Below are 13,815 nucleotides of genomic sequence, written 5' to 3'. Positions count from 1 at the left end.
ATGTCATGGAGTTGGACTCATACAATATGTATGCTGTGGATGAAACTACTCCACTCTCTGATGGAAGGACAGAACACTGGGGACTTTGCCTACTAGACCTCTTTTAACATGTAGACAGTTTGGATGGAGTATCTCAAATTGAGCAGAGCGGGGGAGTTGGAAATGCTTTCTTTTCATACCATCGGCATTCGCCGTACCCTTTCGTTTGCTCCATTTTGCAATTTTTGGCTACAAATCTTTACCTCTCAGGAGGTCTATATGAACATTTTTATTTATATGTGTTTATATATGAAATAATATACATTTATGTATATGTATGTATAGATACATGTATACATAAAATATATAATACACAACAATCATATATAAAAATTTGAAAATATATAATATAGTATAAAGTAGATATGATTGTTTGCTTTACATTTATTTTAATCTTTTATTTTTTCCCCCCAGAAAAAGCATATTATGGGCTTCTGACTTTTCTGGGGAATGTGACTGGTTATATTTGTCCTACCGGTGGGTTAGAGTTGAGTGTATATATGCCGCTTGAGCATGGTGGAAATGTCATACGAGGTTTAGTTTTATCAAATCTTTGGTTTACCTCTTAAGTGATAGGCTCTCTAATATTTAGCTACACAGAAGGAGCATATATTCTTCTGTTCCAATGAACACAGCACCTTATCCCTTAGAACACTGCGTGCTTTTCTTCATCTTGGCTCCTGGCTACCAGAGAAAACTTTCCATAAGAAGGAGACAAAGAAAGAGCAGAAGGTAGGGTGGTGGTTGCAGGGGGTGGGGGTGGGGGTGGGAGAAATGGGAGGATGTTGAAGGATGCAAACTTGCAACATGTAGGTGAATACTTTCTGGAGAGCTGACCCACCCACAGTGATTACACTCAACACTGCTGTAATGTTAAGTGTCAAAGTTGCTAAGAGACTAGATCTCAATTGTTTTCAACACAAAAAAGCAATGGCAACTACGGGAGGTGATAGCAGTGTTAGCTAACGCTATTGTCGCAATCATATTGCAACATAGAAATGTTATCAAACTGACCCTTGGTACACAGCAAACTCTCACAATGTTATCTGCTAATTATATCTCAATAAGCACAAGGAAATCAACTGCATGCTTTGTGACGACCTAGAGGGGTGGGGTAGGGAAGGTGGGAGGGAGATGCAAGAGGGAGGGGATATGGGGACATATGCATGCTTATAGCTGATGCACTTTGTTATACAGCAGCAACTAACACAACAATGTAAAGCAATTATAAGCCGATAAAGATTTGAGGAAAAAAAAAAAAGAATACTTACCAAAAAAAAAAAAGTCAAATACTTTGACCATTTAAAAGAAAAAAGATACAGAAAAAGAGAAAGAATGTAGCCTTTGATGCTCTTCCAGGGGAGAAAGAATTACAATCCCTTGTTCCCCCACTGTCCGCCAGACCCCAGGCAGCATGTTTCATTTCTCCACGACATTTGAGCCCTGTTCCCAAACCCGCTTCAGTTTTTAATCTTAACATCTCTTCAACGTCCAATCCACATGCTCCAAAATCTCTTAGCATCTCGTGTAGTTACATTCACTCTCTGTCTGAACTTAATTCTGCATTCCTTGTAGAAATCACCCAAGGCAAAAATCTGACATGGATATCTTTGCTTTCCATTTTTAAGAAAGTTGCCTCTAAAATACGGCCAGATGCTGCAGTGTGCCCTGCAGCCACGCGTACTTAGGGAGGCTGCCAAGGGTCACTGGCTGGGCTGGAGCGGCCTCGCTAGCATCTCAAGAAAAGCCGGTTACCTGAAGGGCTGTCTCTGGGCCAGGCCAGCTGCAGGTAAGCGAATGGCTGCTTCTCCGGGGGGACCAGTCTTCTGTGTCCTTTTGCCAGGAGACACGATCTCAGCTCTGAGTCAAGGACCTCTCTCCGGTCCACGCATGTGCCAGCTGATTCACTCTTCAAAGCAACAAGGATCTTACGAAAACCAAGTTAGGTTGTCCAGAGAAGGGGCCGGGAGGTCCCTGGCATCTGTTGTCTGCGCTTTTCGGGTTTCTACAGAAGACCTTCTGTTCTCATTTACAAACTGTAACACTTGCAGAGGGATCTCTGACAACTCTTGCTGGAAACAGGGAGTCTTTCATTCACAAGTAGGTTGAATCCCGCCTGGCCTTTGGTCAATTCAGACGGGGCATTTGCTGGCTGTGTCTCAAAGCAGGAAAGCAGTTGCCTTGAAAATCCCTCTGGAACAGTCCTGAAATGTCGTGTTTCTGCCCCCTCTGGCATCTGCCTCCAAAATAAACAGAAGACAGAAAATAGCTCTGACTAAGCTGTAACTACCTCTAGATACAAATGATGTTTAATTACCTGATAACATGACTCTCGGGGTAAACTCCTTTTTGGGTGCATGCCAATTTCTTTTTCTTTTTCTATTCGCTAATGTAAACATTTGTTCTGTACATCTGTGTCTCTATCTCTGCTTTGCAAATAAGTTCATCTGTATCATTTTCCTAGATTCCACATATAAGTGTTAATAGATGATATTTGTTTTTGTCTTCCTGACTTCCTTCACTCCGTATGACAGTCTCTAGGTCCACCCGCGTCTCTGCAAATGGTGCAGTTTCCTTCCTTTTTATGGCTGAGTAATGTTCCATTTATAGATGTACCCGATGTATCTGCAAGCAAATCAGTTACCCCCCAAAAGACCCCTCCAGGGAATAAGGGGGTATTTGGAGGCAGGAGACCTGACTCTAGGTCGCCTTGTCAATGTGACTATATCGCACCCCAAAGCTGGTGAAAACTGGGAAGAACAGGGATTGAAATTACTTATACCTGGTTGGTTGACTTTGGATGCAGCTTTCTGGGACAAAAAAAGACAACTTGGAAAAACTGCACTCATGAGAACAGTGAACATACTGTGAGTCACTCATGCACGTCCGATGCTAGGTCACCAGCACTTTCCCGATCTTTCTGGAAGGTGCGGGCAGAAAGTTTCTGCCCAAGTAGGTTGTGACTGCCACCTGGCTGCACAGTAAAATGCATCTCGAATTCAGAGGTACTATCATGAGGGTGTTGCCAATAAAATCTCCTGTGCTGTGGGTTGACTTTTCACTCTCTTGGCCGTATGCTTTGACACACACCGGTCTTTAATTCTGATGCAGTAAAATTTATCTATTTTTCCTTTCTTTGATTGCTTGTACTTTTGGTGTCATAGCTAAGAAATCATTGTCAAATCCGAAGTCATGAAGATTTAACCCTGTATTTTCTTGCAAGAGCTTTCGTATTTTTTTTTTTTTTTGCAGTACGCGGGTCTCTCACTGTTGTGGCCTCTCCCGTTGCGGAGCACAGGCTCCGGACGCGCAGGCTCAGCGGCCACGGCTCACGGGCCCAGCCGCTCCGCGGCATGTGGGATCTTCCCAGGCCGGGGCACGAACCTGTGTCGCCTGCATCGGCAGGTGGACTCTCAACCACTGCGCCACCAGGGAAGCCCAGCTTCTGTATTTTTAAGCCCCCTTTTTGAGGTCTTTGATCCATTTGGAGTTAATTTAGGGGTCTATCCACACAGTGGCATATTACAGTCGTCAAAAGGATTGAAGCACTGACCCAGGCTTCAGCGTGGATGAACCTCAAAAAACATGGTGCTCAGTGAGAGAAGCCAGACACAGAAGGACACATAGTGTACGATTTCATTTATATAAATTGTCCAGAATACGTAAATCCATAGAGATTTGGGGCGGGACAAGTTGAGTGGTCACCAGGGACTGGAGAGGGGGGAGGATGAAGTGGGACTCTTACTGGGTAAGAGTGTCTCCTTTTGGGATGATAAACATGCTTTGGAACTGGATAGAGGTGGTGCTTATACAACATTGTGAGTGTGCTAAACCCTCTGAATGGTAGAGTTAGCAATGTTAAGTTCTGCGTTATGTGTATTTTAGTACAATAAAAGAAATGAAAAAAGAACCTGGGGATAAAAATGTCTGATGTAGAAAAGATAAAAATAGAGTTTGTGGGGCTTCCCTGGTGGCGCAGTGGTTGCGAGTCCGCCTGCCGATGCAGGGGGCGCGGGTTCATGCCCCGGTCTGGGAGGATCCCGCGTGCCGCGGAGCAGCTGGGCCGGTGGGCCGTGGCCGCTGGGCCTGCGCGTCTGGAGCCCGTGCTCCGCAACGGGAGGGGCCGCAGCGGTGGGAGGCCCATGTACTGCAAAAAAATTTAAAAAATTAAAAAAAAAATAAAATAAAATAAATAATAGAGTTTGTAACCTGCCCCAAATTCCATTTCTAGTAACTTGTTTGATCCACGTCGGCGGTTGACCTGAACTTGTCCACCTAATTATCCTGCCACTTCCCCTGAGAGAAAAGATGTTGAATTTGACCCCTTCCTTTAATAAACATGTCAGGGTATCTTTCCTGTGAAAGTGAGACACGCTGGGTCCTGGGACCCTTTGTTGGGACCTGGGACCCTTTGAGGCAGTGCTGCAGTGCTTGCCCCTGGACACGCCTCTCCTTAAGCAACGAAATACAAAGAAACTCTATGGGACTAAAAATAACTGCGTGCATGCCTCAGTTGGGACAAATTCTGCACCCAAAAGATACAAAGAGACCAAAAAAACACAACTGCCACTTTTGAAGAGCAGGGAGCAAACACAGGGTGTCGGGAGCAAAAGCAGGGTAGTACGCATGCCCCCTGCACACAGCACCACCTAAGGGGTGGGCAGACCACCTAAGCCTCCCCTCCAGCCTGACCCCTGGACACACCCCTACCCTCACCCCATATATGGAACAAGTTTGCCCCCCCTTGTTCCCAGCAAGTAAGGGAACCTGTTACTTTTGTGAACTTCAAAATTAGTCTTTTATTATTTTTTTTGAGAGGGTATCTGTTGTAATTCTCAAAGGGAGATATGCAGCTCATATCATTGCAATGAATAGATTAACTTTAAATATTAAAAATCTTTGGTTGACACAGAGCCTAACAATTTGCCAGAGACAAGGATTTTCTTAGGTTACATTTACCTCATAATGGCTCTAATTTAAGTTTTTGTTAGTAGAATTTTTCTTAGTGAAGAGCAAATATGGAGGGATTGGGTCTATCTCAGAAGATGCAAAAACTGGATTTATCTTAATTGTTAGGGAAAAAAAGAATGTTTTTAGTAACAGATGTATTTAAAATTTTCCATTTTGTTGAGTATTCTCTTTAACACTTTAAAATACTAATAATTCGAGGGTCATCAAATATCAGGTGGTTTGGAGGACCTTTGGAATTTATGTGAATCTCTTTAGAAATCTCTTGTATAATTGGGGAACCGTATGATAAAGTCATTATCCAATTTGTTAAATTCCTTCCGGTGGGGAATTAGTAAAATAAAGCAACGAGGAACCTGCCTCCTCACTTTTCATTATTAACGTATTTAAATTAGAAAAAAAGAGTAGAATCACAGAGTTTCTATTCTGAATCAATAACCCTTTGAATGCGAAAGTCAGAATCTTGCATCATTCATATTACCCAAAAAGATAATAGTAAATGGGGACATTTATGGCTGTCACTATTGGGGATGGAAGCGGGCTGCTGGCACGTGGGGGGTGGAGACCAGGGAAGCTGCTCCACAGCCCACAGTGCCCAGCACGCCCCGCATCAGAGACTCATCCAGCCCCAGATGTCAGTCGTGCTGAGGCTGAGACACCCTGACCGAGCATGGAGACCCCGTCCGTCTATATGTCTTTCTATCTATGTATCAATCATCTATTTATTATCTATCAACCATTTAATATCTATTTTTATTTTATTTCTTTATTTCTTCTTTCCTTCTTTCCTTCCTTCCTCCCTCCCTCACTTTCTTTCTATTATCTATCATCTACTGAGTATGTATCTATCATCTATAATCATCTATTTATCAGCTATTACTTATCTATCATCTATCTATCTATTTACCTATCTATCTATCCAGCCATCCAACACCTCTATCTACCTATCTCTCGATCTGTCTCTCTATCCATCCATCCATCACATCTATCTATCTATCATCTAACTATTTATGTCTCTCTATCTATGGCAGTGATTTACAACCAGAGACAATTCTACTACCCTACAGACACTTGGCGGTGCCTAGGGACATTTGTTATTGTCACAGTTTTGGAGCTGCTCCTGGCACCTGGTGGGTGGAGACCAGGGAAGCTGCTCTGCACCCCACAGTGCCCAGCACGCCCCGCATCAGAGACTCATCCAGCCCCAGATGTCAGTAGTGTTGAGATGGAGAAACAATGGTCTAGGACATTACCTGACTCTCCAGGTGTGCCTGTTCCCTTCATGTCACATCCACACACGAACTTTTAGTTCTTTATACATCCCCGGGGAGTTTGGTTTATCCAAATTGACTCTCGCCCACCTCCAAACTTTGGTTCTGAGCACACAGCAGAAACAGAGGATGCACAGGCTAAAATGGAGAGTAGGGTCAATTATTCTTCTCTGCTTTGGTAGAAACTGCCGAGTTTGGCTGAATCGTGCCCGTAATCGTGTAATTCTGTCTTAGCCTCACAGACTATTCCCATCAGGATACCGTGGGGATCCCACTGGGCGTCAAACCATTCTTAGGGGTCCACTTTGCAGGTAGACTGTGGGTTTGGTAGATAATTACACATTTTCCAGGTCTGTTAGGGAAGGAGGGAAGGTGCTTGTCTTTCATTGGAAGAATGCAGGCACTTCTGAGATGGGTGTCAGCTGGAATATTTTAGTTCGTGAGTATTAATAGAGGGAATTTTAAAAAATTGAGGTATATTTGATTTACAATATTGTGTTAGTTTCAGGTGTACAGCACAGCGATTCAGATGTATAAATATTCTTTAGATATACATTCTTTTCCAGATCCTTTTCCTTTATAGATTATTACAAATGATTGAGTAGAGTTCCCTGTGCAATACAGTAGGACTTTGTTGCTTATTTATTTTATACATAGTAATGTGTATATGTTAATCCCAAACTCCTAATTTAGGGATAACTTAGGAGGCAACATTTTAATTTGTAGAGGGGCTGTGTTTAAATTTATTAGTTTGACCCTGAGTTGCACCCTGCTCCTGTAGCCCATTTCATCAGTGGAAAATGGGATCAAGGATGTGATTACTGTCCCGCCTCATGGAGAAGTGGAAAAGCTTAGGGAGAGACCAGGCGGGGGGCATTGCTATATCCTTGGATGAAACGCCCCGTAAAAGTAATTACTCTTTTCAATTCAGCTGCCATTGGGAAATGCTGATAGAATTACACAGCTTTACCATCAAAGAGACCCAGGAGATCAGGAGTACACCCTTCTTATTTTGAAGGAAATTACATGGAATTCTCTAAGAATGAATACATTCCAATTTATGTAGCCATTCGTCTTCAGAATGCACATTTCAGGTGGTTTCAGTTTGACTCATACAAAAATTGTGTTGCAATTAACCTCCTCATGCCTGCTTTTTTACTGTCTGTTTCTCCAAGGTGAAAGGTACAAATGCTCAGTTTCAGCTCACCATCATTAAAAAAATTTTTTTTTAATATTTAGTGGCAACTTATGCTCATAAAAACTTTCATCAGTGCTGGGGTGGGGGGGGGGCGGGAAGGTAACATTCTTTGAATCCTTGGGAAAACCGCGTACCTATCAAACTTGAAAAAATATTGGTGATTTGATAGTGAGGCATACTACCTTGTGATTCTTAAAATTGACTTGTTTTCTTGTTGCTGAGGAAGCTAAGGATATATTTATGTGCTTACTGATCTTTTGTGTGTGTTCTACGAATTGCCTGTTGACACCCTATGTCTTACTTTTCTGTTGTACTTTGTTCCTTTTCTAATTTTTTTAATAGATATTATTGTAGATATTGTCTCCTTCTTTGAACATGTCATTTTTGCTTTGCTGTGTCTATCTCTTGTCACATAGACTTTTTTCTTAATTACTTGTATTTGTTTCCTGGGGTGGCTGTAACAACCCCAAATTTGGGGGCTGGCAACAGTAGGAATCCATCCTCCTCCATCCTGGAGACCAGACGTCTGAGGTCAAGGTGTCCCAGGGCCGTGCTCCCTCCAGAGGCTCCAGGACAGGGTCCTTCTCGCCTCTTCCAGCTTCTGGGGGCTCCAGGCGTCCCTGGGCTTGTGGCCGCCTCCCTCCTGTCTCTGCCTCTGTCTTCCCGGGGCTTCTCTTCTGTGTCTGTGTCTCTCCTCTTCTGTGTCTTAGAAGGACCCTGTCATTGGATGTAGGGCCACCCTCATCCAGGAGGACGTCATCTCACATCCATCACTTCATCACGTCTGCAGAGAGCCTATTTCCAAATAAGGTCCCATTCACAGGAACCTCCATATAAGTACCCAATAGTCTCTACCTCACTGAGATATCCACGACTGATCCATTTTGCAATTTCTGAGTCATTGGGAGTTAACCACTAAAGATGAAAACATTAAAATCTGGAATATTTTAAAAACGTTTTTTCGAGCTTCATTGAGACAAAATGGACATATAACACCGTGTAAGTTGAAGCCGTATGGGGTGATAATTTGTTATCTGTAAACATGGCAACGTGGTGACCATATCAAGGTTTGTTAACACATCCAACACCTCACATAGTTACAAGCTTTTCCCCCTTGTTTGGAAGGTCCACTTCACCATCCAAAATACTGGGTTTTTTTTTTTTTTTTGACTCTCACTCTCTCTCTGATGGAATATAGGACAAGCACATTTGCACAAGTGTTTTGTACACCAGCATTTCACCCATTCGAGGATGTAATTCTTGTGTTGGCTAATGTGTCTCCTCGTCTTTCTTAGACGCAAACCATTGATAACACAGTCTTATCTGATAGTCTTTTTGAGGGGTGCTTCTAATGAAGCAGGTGACTTTGGCCCCCTTTTTAAAGATAGTAGTTTGTAAAATCGTATTTGTGTATGATGTGCCAGCCTCATGCATTTATAGATCTTAAGTCCAAATGTGCCTTGCCCACTTACGTATCTTTAATAAAATTCTATGCTAAAATCTGAAAAAAAAATAGGATGCTACGGGGGATGGGGTGGCAGTACAGGCAGAAGTGGAGCAGCTTCTTGGTAGAAAGGGTCTTGTTGGTATTTCTTAAAATCTGGAATTGTTAAGTACAAAATTTTGAGGCAATAGGAGCTCCCTTATATCATGAAGATAACTTTTATTTCTTTCTATTTCACAAAAAACTTTTATTCCTTGCCAAGTTAGAAAGAACTTTCCACTGGCGGCTAAGACCGCCAGCTGTGACTATTACCCATGTGCACTGGAGAGGCACTTATGAAATTTGGGTGGAAATAGCAATGATTGGTGAATTTTTTAAAAAGTGGTTCTTGCCTCTCTCACCGAGCTCTTGGGAAACTCTTGATTCCTTGGGTGTGCATTTACTGAAATGCCGTGTAATATATTAAGCGATGGGGTTGGGAAGATGAAAAGATCTGGCTTTTCAATTTGCAGCAACATGGATGGACCTAGAGATGATCATACTGAACGAAGTAAGATAGACAGAGAAAGACAAATATCATATGATATCACTTGTATGTGGAATCTAAAATATGACACAAATAAACTTACCTACAAAACAGAAACAGACTCACAGACACAGAGAACAGACTTGTGGTTGCCTGGGGGGAGGGGGTGGGGGAGGGATGGAGTGGGAGTGTGGGGTTAGCAGATGCAAACTAGTATATATAGGATGGGGACCAAATCTAAAACAGAAGTCTTGACCGGGGGTCGTGGGGCAGAGAGAATGGACCACCGGTCAAAGGCTGGGATGTGGGCTTCACCAATCACTCCCGGGTTGTCAGCCTCTAGAGATGTTACATTGTAGCGCCTCACTGGACGTGAAAGACTAGAAGATGGCCCTGGGAATTGCACACACACACGATTGAGTCAGAGACCTCACACGGCATCCCTGGTCTTCAATTTACCAGCCTTGTGAAAGTCTTTTAAACTGTGTGATTCCCCAAGTCCCTGTCCCGTAAAACAGGACCACTATCATTAACTCTCGGAGGCAAGCCAGGTAAAGTATGTTGAGGACCCACAGGGATCCTGTGTTGCAGAAATGCCTTGGGGATGAGAAAGCCCTGTGAACCGTTTGTTTGGGAGGCTTCACGGAATGTTCGTGACGAGGAAATCCAGACCCAACATTGCCCTCTTGATGGCGGACGACCTCGGGGTGGGAGACTTATGCTGCTACGGTGATAACTCAGGGATGTAAAGAAACCGCCAAGAAAGAAAGATAGAAAGAAAGAGAGAGGGGAAGGAAGGAAGGGGGGAAGAAAGAAAGAAAGAAAAAAGAAAGAGAGGAGGAAAGAAAGAAACTGCCCCGCCTGTAGCTTGTAGCTGTGGTGCTCTGCCAGCCACATCTCTGCCTTTGAGGAGGGTTGCTTGTGGGGAGCAGTTTCTACTGAGAACAGCAGAGGGGGCCCTATGAAAGGTGCAAAACATCAGGAAAGCATTTGGGATCCCGGTCACCTGAGTCTATACTTGTTGCTGTTTTCATTTCTGTGCTAAAATACACATGACACAAAATTCATCTTTTTAACCAATTTGAAGCTAGCAGTGCAGAGGCGTAGAGTAAATTCACGATGTTTTACAACCAACACCTCTGTCTACTTTCAAAACATTTTCATCATCCGCAAAAGGCAACCCTGGACCCATTAACAGTCACTCCCTCTTTTTTCCTCCTCCCAGCCACTCATCTCCTTTCTGTTTCTATGAATTTGCCCATTCTGGAAATTTTATATAAATGGGATCATACAATGTATTAGATTGCTAAGGCTACCGTAACCAAGTACCACCGACGGGGGGAGAACGGGTTAAATAACAAAACTTAATTTTTTCGCAGTTTTGGAGACTAGAGGTCCAAGATCAAGGTATTAGCAAAATTGGTTCCTTCTTTTATTTTGTACTGAATCTTGTTTTTCCCCTTCCCCACCTCCCCAGTTTTATTGAGATATAATCAACATATAACACTGTATAAGTTTCGGGGGGTATGGAGTAATAACTTGACTTACATAATATTGTGAAATATTACCACAATAAGGTTATTTAACATCCATCATCTTATATAGATCCAAAAAAAAAAAAAAAGAGAAAAAAGGAAAAAGAAAATTTTCCTTATGATGAGAACTCTCATGATCTATTTTCTTAACAACTCTCATATATAACCTAGAGCACTGTTAACTGTAGTCACCATGCTTCACGTCACAGCCCCAGGACTTACTTGTCTTATAACTGAAAGTTTGTACCTTTTGACCACCTTCATCCCCAGCCACATCCCTCCACCTGCTGCCTCTGGTGACCACACATCCTTTCCTATGAGTTTGTTGTTTTGTTTTTTTTTTTGTCTAAGATTTCTCATATAAATGTCAAATGGAATTTGTTTTTCTCCATCTGGATTGTCTCATTTAGCATAATGCTGTCAAAGTGCATCTGTGTTGTTGCAAAAGGCAGGACTTCCTTCTTTTTTTAAAAAAATGTATTTAATTAATTTATTTATTTTTGGCTGCCTAGGGTCTTCGTTGCTGCTCATGGGCTTTCTCTAGCTGCGGCGAGTGGGGGCTACTCTTGGTTGCGGTGGGTGGGCTTCTCATTGCGGTGGCTTCTCTTGTTGCAGAGCACAGGCTCTAGGCGTGCGGGCTTCAGTAGTTGTGGCGTGTGGGCTCAGTAGCTGTGGCTTGCGGGCTTCAGTAGCTGTGGCACGTGGGCTCAGTAGTTGTGGCACACGGGCTTCAGTAGCTGTGGCACGCGGGCTCAGTAGTTGTGGCACGTGGGCTTCAGTAGCTGTGGCACACGGGCTCAGTAGTTGTGGCACACGGGCTTAGTTACTCCGCGGCATGTGGGATCTTCCCGGACCAGGGCTCGAACCCGTGTCCACTGCATTGGCAGGTGGATTCTTAACCACTGCACCAGCAGGGAAGCCCCGTTTTGAAGTATTTTGATTTTTTCATTCATTATCTACTTTTCTTGGATACATTTCATCTACAGGTTTATTCTTTGTAGTTGTAACCTAAGTAGGACTCAGACACTACCATACGCTTGTGGTCTAGTGGTTGAGATGCAAACCATAGTTCAGGGAGCAATGGAAACCCAAAGGGTCCTCTAAACCATGCCAGGAATGTCCTCCTAGAAGAGCTTCCTGGAAATGTAGGGAGTCAGGAGGAAGGGTGTGTTCATCTCAGGAAATGGCGTGGCAAGATAACGTGGGCGTGCGTGAGTGTGTGCAGTGGCTGCACTGTTAACTAGACGTCTTAGATTCTGAAACACTCTCTAAGTCATACCCAGATTTCTGATTTCAACAGAGGGTGATGGTTGGCCATTAATGAAGTTTGACCGGGGCAGGGACATAGATTGCAAGGGCCTTTCCAAAGGTGATTGAGACTGTTAGAAGGGACAACAGCTGGTGGATTCCAGAGCACAGCCCCGCTGAAGCTCTACTCCAAAGCTACGGCACTGGAGGTGAATATCTGAACTTTTTTACTGAGGAAGAGCTATTAGAACTTAACATCAGATTGGATGTGAGAGACGAGGCTGAATAAGACGGAAGATTCTCCAGGAACCCCTGCATTTCTGGCTTGGGTGACTGGGAGGGTGAGGTTGTGCTTTGTTGAGGCAGGTTTGAAATAAGATGACAACGGCGTCTTTGTCTGACATGCTGAGACTTGGGTTCCTAAGTACACAGAAGTCTAGTAGGTAACTGAGCATAGGACCTACACTCCAGAGGAGACGTAAAGACGAGGGTTCTTCGTCACGTAGGAAGAGGGGATTGGAGTTCAGAATTGAGGTCCGAGGATCTGATTCAGAGGGAGATGCCCAGTGGCATTTGAATTTTGAATAATCAATGGATACGTTTTTGGTACAAGTCATGACTCATGCGATATTGGGGAGGTACCTATACTAAACAATTATTTGTTCTTCATGTGAAATACCAATATGACTGGGCATCCTGGTGATCCTAGACCCCAAAGGACATCTGCATTTGACATATAGGAAGAGAATAAGTATAGAAAGAAAAGGGACTGCCTGGGAAAGACTGGAACGTGGAGGTGCCAGAGGAGAAATTTCTAGGATGTTGGGATGAATCCTGGGGGTGTCAGAGTCTCCTAGAGTCCACGGTTCAAGGTGTGGCAAGTTGTACTGCATAAATCCCTTACTTCAATGAACTCCAGTGGGAGATCCAAGAGTTTCCATCCAGCCAGACACCCATCCACACACATGTTCATCCATACTCATTGCATCCCCCATCATTAAAATCTACATTGTGTATCTCTCTATCTATCTATCCATCTATTATCTATCTATCTATCTATCATCTATGTCTATATCTATATGTCTATCTGTATGTCTATCTATCTGTCTATCATGTGTCTATCTAGCATCCATCTATCTATCCTGTATCCATCTGTCATGTATCTAGCTATCTATTATCTATCTATCATCTATGTCTATCTTTCTATATGTCTATCTATCTATTATTTATCTACATGTCTACCTGTCTATCATCATCTATGTCTATCTATCTATATGTCTATCTATCTATTATTTATCTACATGTCTACCTGTCTATCATCATCTATGTCTATCTATCTATATGTCTATCTATGTATCATATCTTTCTATCATATCTATTATCTATCATCTACATCTGTCTATCCTAACAGATCCTGGGCGACCATCTTGGAAACGATCCATTGACAAAAGGATAAGTTCACAAAAGGTGGAAGCATTTCCCTGCTGCTTCTTGTCCTAGGGGTTCCACCACATCCTTATTTTATCACCTTAGGAGAAGATGCCTTTTGAATTTAGGATGTGGTAGAACAGAATCTTAGAAGTTTA

This window comes from Lipotes vexillifer, unplaced genomic scaffold, assembly GCF_000442215.2.
Source record: "Lipotes vexillifer unplaced genomic scaffold, Lipotes_vexillifer_v1.1 scaffold512, whole genome shotgun sequence".
In the NCBI taxonomy this organism is placed as follows: Eukaryota; Metazoa; Chordata; class Mammalia; order Artiodactyla; family Lipotidae; genus Lipotes; species Lipotes vexillifer.
This window is presented reverse-complemented; position numbering follows the sequence as displayed.